Source organism: Hoplias malabaricus, chromosome 10 (assembly GCF_029633855.1).
Source record: "Hoplias malabaricus isolate fHopMal1 chromosome 10, fHopMal1.hap1, whole genome shotgun sequence".
In the NCBI taxonomy this organism is placed as follows: Eukaryota; Metazoa; Chordata; class Actinopteri; order Characiformes; family Erythrinidae; genus Hoplias; species Hoplias malabaricus.
This window is the reverse complement of record NC_089809.1, coordinates 28,952,803-28,969,058: the sequence shown is the minus strand read 5'-3', so window position 1 is coordinate 28,969,058 and position 16,256 is coordinate 28,952,803. Positions and strand designations below refer to the sequence as shown.

Below are 16,256 nucleotides of genomic sequence, written 5' to 3'. Positions count from 1 at the left end.
AACTATATGAAACTGGTGCTGCACATACATATTCTACTTTATTCATGGAATATTCTGCCTCAATGACTAAAGTCCTGTTGCACTCACACCCATCATCATAGGTGAGACCCCTAAGGCCACAAGACCACATTAAGACCCTGCAGGCTCCTTCGTTAGATCCCCTGCAGTTTGCATACCGTCCCAACCGCTCAACGGACAACGCCATAACCACCACCCTTCACCTGGTTCACCTGGCAATTGGATCCTGGACTTCCTGACTGGGAGACCTCAGTCAGTCTGGATAGGACGCAACAGCTCCACCACCACACTGAGCACTGGGACCCACCAGGGCTGGTTGCTCAGTCCATTGCTGTTCACTTTACTGACTCACAACTGTGCAATAATGCACAACTTGAATCACATCATAAAGTTTGCAGGTGACACCTCTGTGGTGCGTCTCATCAGCAAGAATCAAGTCAGCATACAGAGAGGAAGTTCGACGGTTAACGGACTGCTGTAGAACCAACAACCTGTCTCTGAACGCAGACAAGACCAAAGGGGTGGTTGTTGACTTCAGAAGAGCAAGGTGGATCACTCTCCACTACACATCTACGGCTCCACTGTGGAGATTGTCAGGAGCACCCATTAAGTTCCTTGGGGTTCACCTGGCAGAGGATCTCATCTGGTCCCTCAGCACCAACACCCTAGCAGAGAAAACCCAGCAGCATCTCTGCTTTATGCAAAGGCTGAGGAAGGCACATCTCCCACCTCACATCCTCACCATATTCTACAGAGGAACCACTGAGAGCATCCTGAGCAGCTGCATCACTGTCTGGTTTGGGAATTGCCCCATATAGGATCGCAAGTCCCTGCAGCGAGTAGAGAGGACAGCTGAGAACATCTCTTCCCACTATCACAGAAATTTACACTACAAGCTGCATCTGCAAAGCAACCAGCATTGTGGATGACCGCACACACCCCTCACCCTCTTACCGTCTGGAAAAATGTACCGAAGCATCTGGGCCCTCACATCCAGACTGTGCAACTGTTTCTTTCCACAAGCTATCAGACTTCGGAACAATCAGAGTCTCTCACACAAACACACACACACACAAATCTCACATATTCAAACTGTCTACTTGCTGGTAAACTTAATAGTACAGTGTTTATATTTATACCAAATGTACAAAAAAACTGCTGCTAAATAAAATGTTTACACTTATACCAGAATGGACATATCTGCACTTTACTGCTCCCACTACCAGTGGGCTAACTGCACAGACCCCTTTCTTTATATATTGTCTATTGTTTATTGTTCATTCCATTGTAAATTCTCTTGAGTATTTATTGCATTGTCTCAGTACTTTTTATTGTAAGTCATCTTGCAACATTGCACAAGCTACTGCACACGTGCTCTTTATGGTGTATTGTGTAGTTTGTTGTTCTATGTAGCACCTTGGTCCTGGATGAACTTTGTTTCATTTCAATGTGTACTGTGCACCACTGTATATGGTGGAAATGACAATAAAAGGCCCTTGAACTTGAGAGTAGGTCCTCTAAATTATGAGCAATGTGATTTTCATTCATTAATTCCAGAGAACAAGTGAAGCTGTTTTCACTGCCGGGCCGCCCACTACAACTTTCAACGTGGCCCCGTCAATCACCTGCTCCACTGGCTTTCAGAGACAGACAACGAGAGGAAGAATACGCCCACATCAGGAAGTGAATGAAACAGAGCTACCGCCAGTGAGAGTGTGTGAATCAGACACCCCGCTGCACCCTAGCAAACGCACAGGACCGCCCCCTCAGCCGTCGCAGAGAGCTTTGATAAGATTAGTCATCCTCCAGCAGCGTTTCAGAGCCTATTTAATTTCTCATTACAGTCACCTCTCTGCTCTCTCCTTGTTTAACCTTCCTTAAACAAAACAGAGCTAATCAACTTCTCTGTCTTTCCCTCTCTCTTTTTCAGGGATGCCCTTTATGTGCACTTCATCCTGCCTCTGACGGCCAGAGATACAGACTCTAAGATATAAACACAAAGATCTTTAGGCATTGAGCACTTAACAGTCCCAAAGTGTTGTCACAAGTGAGAAAACTTCAATAGTAATTCAACAGGTACAGCCACATAACTACAATAGTAAAAGAAAAGAAACAAAGAAAGATCTTCATTGTTTCTTTGGAAATAAGTATTTGTGTGCCCTCGGTTGTAAACTATATTTACTTCTTTAAACTTCAGACATCACCCTTGGGAATATGTCATACATTTTTAAAATCTCTGTTCAGAATTCAGATTACAAGTGCTACATTTGTTTCAAACTTCAGACTGCTCCCTGAAGATACAACTAGATATTAAAAAAACAGTGGTCAAACTGACTGATTGTATTGACAGATCGTACCACGAAAGCATTAACTAATCATGAAGCAAGAAGCCACCTCAGCAACACCTTAGACCTACTTTGTTAACCATGACCCAACAGCCCTTTACAGAAAGACTCTCAGAAATGATGAGCTTCAGTAATCACAGAAGCATTTCCTCATTTTAAATACGTACATTGTAAAATACTCACAGTGTAAACTCAGTCTTTGTCAGCCTTCCAAATAGAATGGCACAGAGAGCAGGACAGAGAGGAGGCAGTGCAGTCCAGTCCTCCAGCCAAGAATGTCTGCTCTTCACAGCTAAAGCATGAATGAGAGCCACCACGAGATAGAGCGGATATGAATGTTTGTGTTTGAGTGGGTGTATTTCTGTGAAGTAAGTGAGCGGGGAGGAGAGAGAGAGAGAGAGAGAGAGAGAGGGAGAGAGAATACAAAAGTAAGAAAAATACACAGGGAGAGTGAAAAGGAGAGACACGCTGTAGAAGGTGGAAGCAAGCATGACCAAAAACTCCAAATCCGTCATCTTGCAAGATATTCTTACCATCCCACCCACAATCACAAACCAAGCCCATAAACAACCACAAAACAACTCAACCACATTATTATTGTCCCAACTATTATCATCCTACCCTCTTACCCTCAAATATAGCTGCATGTTATGGGAAGAAATCCATGACAATTTGACAAAATAACATTGTTTTCACCAAAAACATAACAGTTATTGCTACACCATCATCCCTACTACATTCTTGTTAATATATATGTAGGGGGGGGATAAATAAATAATGTGTATATATATATATATATATATATATATATATTTACACACACAAACACAGTACTCTGCAAAAGGTTTAGGCACCAGAGACTGAGATTTAAAAAGCTATTTATATCTGAGCAGTAAGTAACAAACAACAAATAACACCCAACATTAGAATAAAACCAAATAACATTATTCCAGTAAGTGTGATATTATGTGTGTGAATGTGTTGGTCCAACTTTTTCCTCGTGGCAATCCACATAATTTGAGGTTATTATCCAATGCCTAGTATTTATTATTTCATAAATAATGATTTTAAATGTGAGCTGTTGATTTAACAAATTCATGCAATCAAGGAGAATGTGAACAAAACATTGTTCTTCAAACTCACTCACGCCTACCACTTTATAGTATTTACTACTTTTTTTGTATTTACTGTGATAACTTTATACAAGCACCACGCTTACTGAGAAGGCATTAGTTTAAATATATACATTTATCACACACACAATACAAGCTCAGTATACTCATAATAAATTTCTTATCAAGGATGCTAAAGGAGAACATGTGGTTTGCTTTAGCAAAGTGTGATTCGTAGACTCGCATTCTAGACGTAACTTTCTGGTCAGCTCACTCCCGTCTTAACTCCTGCTGTTCCAAATAAAAGACCAGGCTTATATATTTGGATGATAACATCATGACAAGCTGTGCTTGGCCCAACCTCTAAGGGCTGAGACTCTACAATGCTTGCCAGCAACTGAATGTGTGTGTGCGCCTGTATGTGTTTATCTAAAAATGTTAATTCGTTCACCTTATCAAAAGGCTAATGTAATACTAATAGACGTATACTAGCTAAGAATGTTTTTAGTGATGCTACACTCATCTAAAACTTGGAATCTATGAGAACACAACTGGCTGCCTCGCAGGATGGAAAGTTCCAGTTTTTCTAAGGGTACAGAATTATGCTAGGACTGAATAATAAGCATCAAAAATCAGGGACCAACTCTTCTATGAAACATACAACTGGCTACATGATTGACAAATGTCATAATTGTAAATCACTTGAATTCTGCAATCCAGTAGATAATAAAGAATTCTAGGAAATTCCAGGCCATTCCTTGCAAAGCACTGGGTTGCTGACTCTAAAAACCTACTTCAAATGGTGATTTCCTGCTGAAATGCTGAATTAATAATGAATTTCCCCTAATAATTACAAACAAAAAAAATCACTGGAAATCTTTTCTAAATATTTTTAAGAGACACAATGAGGAATATACTCCTTCTCTGATATAAATTTCTTAATACCGCTACTCCAGCACAAAACAGATCAGACCTTCTCGATTTTGTTCATGATGTACTCAAAACCAAAATGATCAGATGGTTATTCAAGATTATTTTTATTTTCTGGGCCCTTTGCCTTCAAGTAAAAGCACAAAAAACAATAACGTGTATAAAGGAATATAAAACAGACAAAACTTGAAACACTGTTGCCTGGCCTGCTGATACTCCTAATTTTGTTGTCACTCTTAAAAATTACTTATAGCAACTAATTTTCTGAACCTACCTGAAAACTTATCTTCAAATTTAATTTTGTATCCCAATAAACTCAAAAAGAATTCTACACAGATGTGACAGCTAGACATGTGGGACAGAAACAGTGATGCCTTTGAAGTCTGGCGTTGATGGAAATGTTTGTTAGAAAGTTCAACAATAAAGAAACAAGCAAGAAATAGATGTTGACTTTTGTATCTGAATTCCACATGATTATACACAAATTATAGTGAGATGAGAAGAAATAATTCATATGAATAGACAATTATGCTTAAGGCAGTTAAAGTTTACAAATGATGATGGTGGCCAACAAAATAACTGGAGATAAACATGATAAACTAAATAACAAGCTTGAAAGCCACAACAAGAGACAGGATATTATAGGAAAAAAATACTATCCATCTAGTCATCAGTAATCAGAAGAGACCTGACGTCACCTCATAAAAACTACCCTCATTTCAGCTTTTTGCTGAAAATCTTTGAAGTGTCCTGTGTGTACATCATATGTTCTTCTAATGTTCTGTGGTACAGTTCTCTCCTCCACACCTTTATCTCTGTCAGTCATCCCCAACGAGTGTGTTGTTGGTGATAACCTTCAGCCCTGTGTAGAGCAGGGCATTGTGCAGGCTATTGTGCTTGCCTTGTGGTTGTGTCCGTATTGTGTCTGGCTGAATGCAATCTTTGTAGTGATCAGCAGGCTGGCTGGGCCCCCCAGGGGCCACACACCACACATCGGCCATACTGTACTCCTCTGGGAGGGGAATTCGCTTTTCCGTCACCTCTTTGTCTTCTGTTTTCCTAACAAGAGAAGAGGTTTGCTGAAGAACAACAGAGGCTGTGTTGATCTGAGCGACAGAGAGGCTGCTTGCACATACACCCATGACAGATCATCTCATTAAGGCAAAAGCTCTGGCACTACAGTGTTTCTGTAGAGTGTTTTTACCCTGGTAGGTGTAACATGCAAACATAGGAGAGTACTGTATATTAACAGACTGCTGGGGCTGGACAGAAACAAACATGAAGGTGAATTAAATGTACTGTACTAAAAGAAAATCAACAGAACACAAATAACCCTACTGGATCATCTCCCAGAATCTGTTCATGCCTGAGGCTCCTCACTCTTAAAGGGGTGGGGGGTGAAGGCATAGCTGTGAGGATGTGTAGAATAGTGGGCTATCTGTTGCATGCACATCTTGCTTAGGTTTATGATATGCAGTCAAATGACTCACAGTACCATTAGAGAGGCAGTAGGCAATGAAGGGGCTAACACAGAATCTGTTTTATTTCTGATCAAAATGCTAATGAGTTTTGACCACAGCTGTCTTCCATTCTTCAAGTGCCACTATGGAACTCTGAAATTATGGTGATTAAAGTTAATAACGTAAAAGGATTCGCTAACAGCTGTAAATCCAGCATTAAATCATATTATGGAAATTGTCCACGACGGGTATAATTCATGATGAAAATCAGGGAGCTTGCACAGGGTAAAATTGTTGCAGATAATGAATGAATGAAAGATTTAGCCTGCTTTGGGTGCAAAGAAATCACCATGGAAATTCATGATTTTTGTATTATTTAACTCCAAAAACAGAGAACTAATCCGATTTCAGAGAACACTTATTTAAACTGATTAAAAGGAGACTTGCAGGCTACTCTGTGCCCTTTTTTATGCATGGACCTACAGCACGAGCATCTGCTATGGCTGCTGGAGCAAGCAGATGTTGAAGTAGCACTCAGGGCCGATCATATGGCATTTTCTCCAGATGTAGCAGCGGTAGAGCACTCACCCGTCACACGTCAGGGAGTCTGGGTGACATTCAACACTGCCTATCTCACTTTCAAATGACTTCTGTTTATTAAGCTTTCTACAATCGGTTCTTATGTTACTGCAGGATTCTCTCGTTTTATACAGAGTACAGCAACAGAAGCAGCAGCTGAAATACAAAAATATCCCGAGGACTATATTCCTAGATAAATTCATTAGGCTGAAATACAACAAATTCTGTTGTTGTTCTGCATAAAGTGTAAGATGCATAATGCACCAAGTCTCTTTACTTACTGCAGTCAAAGTGTCCAAGCCTCAAAGGAGGTTAATGTGTTGGAAGTGTTGATTGTAATGTACCTTATTCATTATGTCATAAAACCATTGTAAACAAATATGCCAACTACAGAGGCAAGCAGTGCTGCATATACTTTCAATCTCCCTACAATAGCCCACTTTCTCCACTGTTTGCGTTCCCTGACAGAGGGTGTGATGGAGGCTTGTTTTCAGCCTACAAGATACAGGAGGCCTTTGTCTCCACATATGTCGCCACCCAGTCTCTCTCCAAGTGCATGACTTGAGGGTGGGGGTGTCCAAGGCAAAAATAGTCCCCATCGTCATGCTTAAAACACCCACACCTGAAGAAGTGGCAAGCATCAGCAACCACAGACACTCAGTCACAGCCTTGATAGACAGATGTGTTATTCACACTAACAACACATATCCAATTTGCTATTCACTGTGGGTAAGGGAGTCATCTCTCCCCCACCACACACAACCTCCAGCGGGCAATCCCACAACACTTTCTCTTATTGCGCCTCTAAAGGGCCCCACAAATGGACACTTCACTGGTTTAGGTGATCACTTTGTGGCAGCAGAGTTCTCTGAAACTTGTTATTAAATGTTTTGTTACTAAGGTTGGGCATGTAACTTTAACATGTGGTCATACATGCTGTGAATAAGGCCGAAAGTCATGGCTTGCCAAACGTTCATATCAAATTTTATGAGGGATATTTATGTTGTTTTGGCGGAATGCTGGACTGTAATTTAGACTAAATTAGTGGTATTGGACATTGCAGACAGGCACACAGATGGAATGTATTTTTGTGCTGCCTTCCCAGAAACCCCTTGAGCTGTAAAAAGTGTAAAAAAGGTAAAAATGGACCTTTCTTGAAAAAATATTTGCTTGAGGAGTGAGCACAGAGACAGCAGAGATATTTGAATAGTGGACTCTTTTAATAGCAACAAGGTTTTAATTTAAGAGCCTTGAAAAAGCTGGGTTCCCTAAACAGTCCACTTCTGGCCTCAAAACTTGGGTCAACTTGTTTGTTATATGGGGTCAGGTGTTGACTTATGGGTCTGAAAATGCAGTGACCCCGTTGAACCTCACTTCTGACACTACTTGTCATATGCATCTCTGCTGACCGTAAAAAGACGAAGAAGCAGAAAGAACAGAACGTTCAGGACATGACTAGTGCACAGCCATGCACAGATACGCCCACTCATACAGCAAGTCGCACAGAGCGGCCTCCTAATGGACTTCTCAGTGCGAGTCCTTTGTTTTATAGGAGATCAATACATTTCTTTTCAGGACCTGACATCTGATCCCATAAAGCTCTGACAGATCTCCCCTGACACTATGATCTCTTTGCATTGCATTAAATTTAACTCTATTTCTCATACTCTCTCCAGGACAGGGTCGGGTTGAGTTGGGTAAGGCAGGGCAGCAGAAGGCAAAGAAAACAAAAGACGTATGTAGCATTGGTATGTTTTAACCTTTTACATCTAGATTTTAGGATAATGTCCATTACTCAGTTCAACTCCACTGACCTTTGAGAAACATATAATAATATGTTGATAGATATGAACATCAGTGTAGTTGGGTAATGTTAGAATAAATCATATTTTGAAGCACCAAATTAAGCAAGAGTTTGTTGAGGTCCAAATTTGTGCTCATTTTTGTTGAAAGGCTAAATAAAAATAAACATACTTCACTGGTGCACTAAGAAAAGCTAGAGGGTAAAATACGAGAGCAAGAAACTAGAGTGGAGAGAAGTTTGAAGAAGACGGACAAGGATATAAGGGAGATGCAAATGTAAATGTAACTGTCAGAAAGAAAAAGTCAGAAATTCCAACTGTCATGGTTAGAACTAATGGAATGTAAATACCCAACAGGGAAAACGTAAGAGGAAGAGAAGGAAAGAATAAAAAAAAGGAAAAAAAATGTGACGTGTATGCGGAAGAAAAAAAAAAAAGAGTTAATAATAGAAAGAGGAACTTCCAATTTTAGAAACTACCCACTCATCGTTTAGCCCACGCATTTTGCTGTCGGCGTGTGAGAGTTGAGTCTCAAGGCACAAAGAAACCACAACACATTCTCAACGATTCTTTGAATATTCTCAACAATTCTTTGAATCGTGTACGGCATGACCTACAAGTCTAGGAAGTGGTTGCAGAGGCAGGAAGTCAGCATGACGCAACAAAGGGCACAAAGCAAAGTGTGACTGAGTATGGTTTCACACTTTGTGGGTAGAATTGTTGCCTGTCTGCTAAGAATCACGTTCACATTCAAACATATTATAATCGGAACTGGCCATTATGATTTATCTTAAAATCGCTATTGCTGAATTATAATAATAATAATATATATATTTTTAAATGTTAAAAATCAGAAAAATACATTGTCATTCCAGATTCATTGCTGGTCAATAAAAAGTTTGGTCTTCTTTCAAATAGTCAGATGTGACTCCTCAAGGCCAAAATACAGTTGTAATTGGTCATATGTGAGTTAGTGTTTGTCCAGTAAATTTAAGTCCCTGACACAGTGGTAGCATGTGAAACATGTAATGGACATATTATGAATAAATCAGTTTTCCAGTGCATGTGTGTTTGGAGATCTGGAATACCTACCAAACAATAACACGTGAAGCAAGACAATCCAGTCAGCTTTTTTTTGTTGGCAGCTTAGGTCAGAAAACAATGGATAGAATGAGCTATTCTGATTTTGCTGCAGTTTATTTAGCTGTGATCTGTATTCAATATTTCACTAAACAGTGAATATCACACATATGTTACTAACTGGGAATGCTCACTATATTAATCTCACTACACACTTAATGAATTAATAAATGAACTATGGGTTTTTGAAACCATTGCAAATTAGGTTTTATTGTCAGTAGAGGATGTTACTGTCACGGGGCACAGAGTTTGTCTTCACGCTTCTAAATTAAAATCATGAAAGAGGACAAATGCTAATATCTACACCCTCCAGGAAATGTCACTGTATTTTGTGACACAGTATATTTTGCTATCCTTAGAATAGACTTGTCGTTATAAACGAGTACAAAACTACCATTATGGCCACAGTTGTGCTGTGAACTGTGCTACCCAAGTCAAACATGAGGCCCTTCTCTTGGCCCCAGAAGCCCTGTCTAGAGAGGCAGAGGCACCAGGCTGGCTCTATTACTGAGTGACTGGTGAAGGTCAGGCCAGTCATTCGTTATGACTTGTCTGATGACAGAGTTAATACAGCCTGTGCCGTAAACAGGTCTCCACCTCTGTCTCCAATCTGCCTCAAACCATGATGGGTGGCAGTGGGCGAACTTGCACTAGTGCTGCTGAAGGATATACAAATTACCTGGACCAGTCACAGGATGTCAGCTTGGTTCCAGCAGCAAACACCCCACCCTGCCTGGCACTCAGTGCCCTGCTGAGAGGGGAGCACACATTTACACCGAAGCCAATTTATCCACATTACCCTCTCCACTATGCCTACAAATACCTTCATTCATACAAGCCAGAGCACCAGCACTTTATTCACTGCTTGCTGTTTTGCAGTAGAGCTGGACACGTTGCAGTTCCATATGGGACTGAGGCAAGCTTTCTTCTGCTCAAATACATGTCCACTGGCCTGGTAAATGTTATCTGTCCTGATTTGAGCTGAACATAAACAGGGGTATCACTTAAAAATGGTCTAGCTGTAAGATGGTGCTGGGACAGAGGTTAATGTACCCATAGCCCTAAATAAATCATAGCTGGTCTGAGTCTGGAGGAGAGGTTTAATAATTATGAAAATTTTGTCTGCCAGTTGCTTAGAAGTACCAATGCATAGAAGCAACAATACATTTTATTTGAACTTTTTTTATTTATTAGGATCACACTTATCATATTTTTTTTAGCAGTGGAGGATTGTCATATAATAGAGTGCCTTTACGTCTATGAAATACTCAGACACACTGCATAGGTTGAATGTGGTACTTTAAGGACAGCATCATTTATCATTTATCATTTATATAGATACACCTTAATAAAATGGGAATGTTTGATGTTGGTGGATTGGTCGTCGCGGGACAGGTGAATGGCCCCCAAGGTCTCCCGATTTGACCCCCTTAGACTTTTATCTTTGGGGTCCTCTGAAGGCAATTGTCTATGCTGTGAAGATACGAGATGTGCAGCACCTGAAACTACGGATACTGGAAGCCTGTGCTAGCATTTCTCCTGCGGTGTTGCTATCAGTGTGTGAAGAGTGGGAGAAGAGGGTTGCATTGACAATCCAACACAATGGGCAGCACTTTGAACACATTTTATAAGTTGTCAAAAACTTGTAAATAACTCATAAAAGAACAAACTTATATTAAAACCAAGCAACATCGTTTTTCTTGTGAAATTCCCAATAAGTTTGATGTGTCACATGACCCTCTTCCCATTGAAAAAAACAAAAGTTGGATCCAAAATAAATGGCCAACTTCAAAATGGCCGCCATGGTCACCACCCATCCTGAAAAGTTTTCTCCCTCCCATATACTAATGTGCCACAAACAGGAAGTTAATATCATCAACCATTCACATTTTATTAAGGTGTATCCATATAAATGCCTCTCTCCTCTCTCACCTTATATATATATATATTCATTATCTGTAACCGCATCTCCTCAAAGACAGTCATCCGGAGCGGGAATCGAACCCACAACCACCAGGTCCCTGGAGCTGTGTGACCGCGACACTACCTGCTGCACCGTGTGTGTGTGTGTGTGTGTGTATATATATATATATATATATAAGGTTGCTGTCAGCATATATAGGGTGGGTTGGGCTGAAAACAGACAAAATTCTCAGAAGACCCATCTAAAATCCCCTAAATGTATGTGTATTTTGAGCCTCAGTTCAAAATCATCTGCTGTGGTGTGCCTGTTAGCTAGCCAGCTACGCGTCTACAGAGTGTAGAGCCTCTTATTTCATTTCTTTTTTAACTTTTCTGTTCCTCCATCAGCAGTCACTGAAATTTGCTCTCTCAGAAACAGGTTTTTCATCATCAACACCAGCGGAAAGGTCGGAGTGCAATGTCGGACTGTGCTGAGCTGAACTGGCCAGCACTGAAAACCCTTAATTCAACCCAAAGTCAGTGATTTGAGGCTCACACAGCCTGACAGTACAACCCCACCCCAGAGTAATACTGCATACCATGATAACTGACTAAAACCTGAGTAAAAATACATTATTATCTTCAGTTATACAATTTATGAAAAAGAATGATCATTTTATATGCAAGGAAGTCCTAATCCAAATACTGTGACAGAGCTTAGTATAGTATAGTTGAAAGCACTACACAACATGCTGGGGTTTTATTCCCAGTTTGGACAGGAATGGCACAATAATATTAAGAGTGCTCAAGCAAGACAACGTACAGTCTATAAATCTTTACTGTAACATGATCAAAACTGTAAATTCGTCTGGATAATAGAATTTGCCAATTTGTGCAAATATAAATTTAACATAATTGCAATTACATTTTCCTTGAGCACATAAGAATATAACTAGTTACTACCTGCCTCTGCACAGCGGTGACTCAGCTTTAAATTTGAGAATGTAAGTCAATTCTGTGCTCCCAAAGCCAGGTCTCTTCTGACAGGAGCAGTTATTTCTGTTCCCTCTCCTGTGTGTCTCCTGGCTCACTATTACAACATGCTGGCAGAGACAGAGGGCAGAGCACAGGGACTACACTATTCCTATTCTCCAGTATGTTACTCTGTAGGGAGCACAATAAAACACACATACAACCCCACTGAAAGATCACTCTAGTGTTGCAGGACTGTCTAGTGGCACTCTGGGATACTCCTGGTCCTCAGAGGTGCCACTACATGGAGTGTGACAGAATAAAAACATACGTTATATGAATACTTTAAGTAAATTTGGGCCAGAGGCTCTAAGCCTTTTTCACTGTTTCACTATCAGCCACTAATATGTGCTAAACGTTTATCTACCATGACAACAATTTTATTTAAATTTCTGGGAACAGGTGTGCCCAGGTGTGACATGTCACAAACTATGCAATGATGTAGTCCAAAAAGGCACACTCAGCATGTGCTATCGGTGCATAACTTTTCTTCACGGCCTGTGCAGAATAACACCTCTGTATAACATTTATAGACCATGTTGGTTTTTAGAATTTTTTTTCACTTTTTTAACCACAAACATAAATAAATAAATAAAGTAATTAATTAAATAAAATAATAAAATTGTGGGTATTTCTATACAAATATAGCCTTAATGGCTTTTCACTCCATCAGGTCAAAATCTGCTCTATGCCATTCAGCTGACTGTTGCTACAATGTGAAAAGCTTCTTATCTCAGACACGTTTTCTTGCAAGTCAAACGAGGTCAGCTAAGGGGAATATACTAGAACACTGAAAAAACAGGACAACTCTTGGGACCTAGCCAGTGTCAACACCTATATACTGCTTGGCAACAAACTGCTAAGTCCAGCAAACAAAGTACAAATACTGGTAACTGTCGTCACCACTCTTTGCCTTTGTCTCATAAGTAACCAGTAAGGCGATAGAATGGAGCTCCTTGTGGTATCATAGTATCAACTTATAGTCTCACTACAGAATAGGCTGAGGCTAGTTTCAGAAAGTGCTCAGTCCAATGTGACATTTAATATGACAGTAATAACCCAATAGAGGTGCAATGAAGGAGTGAGATGGTCTTTCAGTTACAAACGCAACTGGCCCACTTTCCTCTAGTGCATGGACAGAAGTGTGTCAGAAGAGCAGGCTCTTACATGCTGCTTATCTAGAATCAGGTCAGAATGGACACTGGGGACACAGGCACACATAATAAGAGTAGCACCCATAGTCACAGGCCCACACTGCATGGGAAATAAAAAAAAAAAATCCAGAGGGACCCGACACTTAACTTTCACTTTATGTAACTCAACGGCAGAAACTGGACCTTTTCAAGGTTTGCTTAAAGCACGAGCCAATAATGAGGTCAATCAATGCCACCAAAGTTTAGGGAATTAAAGTGCTTTCTGATACATGCTGATGGTGAAACAACCTATCTGTACACACTGCCACACACGTCACTTGGAAGTTTTAATGGTTTTAAATAAATGAAGCTGGGGGTCACATGACACTTGTCAGGGGGATTGGCACCATGCTCTGGCAGCTGTCATCAGCTCATAAAAATCTGTTCTGGGGAAATCTGACCCTGCCTTAAGCACTGACAAGCCTTCCCAATAGTTCTCCAACAAACCCGCCCCTTGCCTCCCACCTTCAATATCTTTCTGCTGAAGCGCAAACCCTACACACAAAGCCCACTGAAGCCACCCTAGAGGATCTGTCTTTGATGAAAGTGCTGGAGCGCACTGACCCCCCCCCCCCCCCCCCCAAAGCTGTTTAGTAACTCAATACACACACAAACAAAAAGAAGACATTTTCCCTTATTCTCAGGATGTGAAGCAGTAGGCACAGTATGTAAAAATCTGTGTTGATATGAGAAAATATATACTATACATTAACTTACTGCAGAAATATGCATGAAAGTATATGTAAGTTATGCATTTTAATTTTGTTTTTAATAAAAATTAAATACACAGAGTTGCCACCCAAGTTATGTTTTATTCTTTTCTAAACTTCAAGAGTTATGTTTACTGTTATATACATAGTAAACAGGTAGTTACACTGATCAATGAAATACTTATAAGTTACACATGCCTGTTATTCAGGGCTATCTGCTGTTATCCCATCCATTATCAGAAAGGTACTACCACAGGCCCACCACTGATTAGATATGATTGCACAAATTGTGATACCATCACAGATATGATGGCAACACTGCAAGTGTAAAACTTGTAAAACTACAGAAGCCTTACCCCACACTCATCTCACACCTTTTTCAGCAACTTCAGGAACAGCTCTGAAGTTGCACAGTGAGACAGTGTGTGACAACATCTTTTTACCATGGCTGTAAAATAGAAATAAAAATAATTGATTAATTTTAAAAAACACATCTCCTGTGTTCAGATGTTCATATGATGCAGAAAATACACGATGTGTGTGTGTGTGTATAGAAAAAAAATGTCAGAAAATGCATGGTAACATATGCACCTATAACCCTGGGGAGCCAAGTCTAAAACTGTCAGAGAGGAAGTGTGGATTAGGAGCTGTGCCTAACAACTGAGTGCACAGCCTGTATGGCTTACACACATGGCATGATGTCAGTTATGGTCAGAGCATGCCTGATATTCACTTTCTTTGAATGTCGTATGTTTCGGTTATTCTGTGTTCTGAGTATATCATGACATTGTTAGAACAATACTGATTATTCAATTTAAAAAAAATCATAAGCTAATGGAAACATATGGCTGAGTACACAAACACCTTAAACATCCGAAAGGATTGATGCTGTTTCTTTTAACTTGTGAGAGGGAGAGAGAGAGAGAGAGAGAATTGAGCCGAACCCAGCCCACAATATTTGATATCCTAAGGCCTCTAACTCTGGCTCATATTCAGTAATCTCTGAGGCTCTGTGCAGTGAGACTAGGAGGGAAGCTATTCTTTTCTCTTTTTTGCCATAGTTTCAAATATTTTCAACTCTTTTACCCCTGCAGTGCTGCAGCATTGGTGAGGGCCAGTGTAGTTTCTTCCCGTCCTTTTCTCTCCCTCTCTTAGCGCAGAAATCAATATACTGTGTGTACTAAGTTTGGAGAACGCAAGAGAAAGCAGACAGCAGGACTGTTTTAGGCTGCACCTCAGTTTTCCTTCTGGGGAACTGTCAGACTTTTTGAACTGGAGAAGCACTTTGGAAGGAAAAATACTGCTCAATGAGTAACGCTTCATATCCACTGCTGTCCAAGCCGGTGCAGCTTACTGCATTCATTCAATCAAATAATAAAACAATGCTTAGCTTTGGGGTGTTATTAAAGCCAGCAGGTACAATGTGTACAGCATGGTGAGTCAGCATTTGATGAAACGCATCTGGTTGTTTTCACCTGCAACTGTGTCAAATTCACCCACAGCTAATAATGAAGTGAGGACTACAGCAGTGCAATTAATCAACCTTACAGCTGACAGCTACTAGCGCATACAGTCAGAGAACCTACAGGCAGATATAGGTGGGTGTAGATGAACGACTTTTGTCATCTTAAGCTTATAAAAACATTTAGAACTAAGCCTATGTAAGTAGAATGAGATTAACAAGGACATTAACTGAGCAACTAAAGTTAAAGGCATAGTAACCCTCTAAGGGAATTAAACATTACTTTACTGAGTGCCCATTGGTCAGATTCACATTAAAGCCATGGACACCCAAATCCACCAATTACGCACAGTAAAATGTAAATAATGTTATGTCATGTAACTCAGCCCCTCTTTATATGCCCATTACTCCAGATGTGAGCCATGTACAATCTCACAATGAGAATACATCTACAGATACAGCAAATGTACCTTGTTAATCAGGCAAAAGGTTTCATGAAATAAACAAAGTAGAAAGTAAACATTCCAACTTGCACACTGTAACATACCATTGTTAACAGAGTAAGTCAAGA

At 40.2% G+C, this 16,256-nt stretch overlaps 1 protein-coding gene and 1 long non-coding RNA gene across 2 annotated transcripts in view; one reads left to right on the top strand and one right to left on the bottom strand.

Moving 5' to 3' along the window:
* The window catches only part of LOC136708189 (uncharacterized), a 31,217-nt gene extending 29,732 nt beyond the window's left edge, over positions 1-1,485 (top strand). Inside the window, exon 6 of the long non-coding RNA XR_010804337.1 lies at positions 102-1,485. This is a non-coding gene — a long non-coding RNA (uncharacterized lncRNA). The remainder of the gene's footprint in view (positions 1-101) is intronic.
* The window catches only part of LOC136708188 (transcription factor HIVEP3), a 60,019-nt gene that overhangs the window by 23,443 nt on the left and 20,320 nt on the right, over positions 1-16,256 (bottom strand). The window lies entirely within an intron of this gene.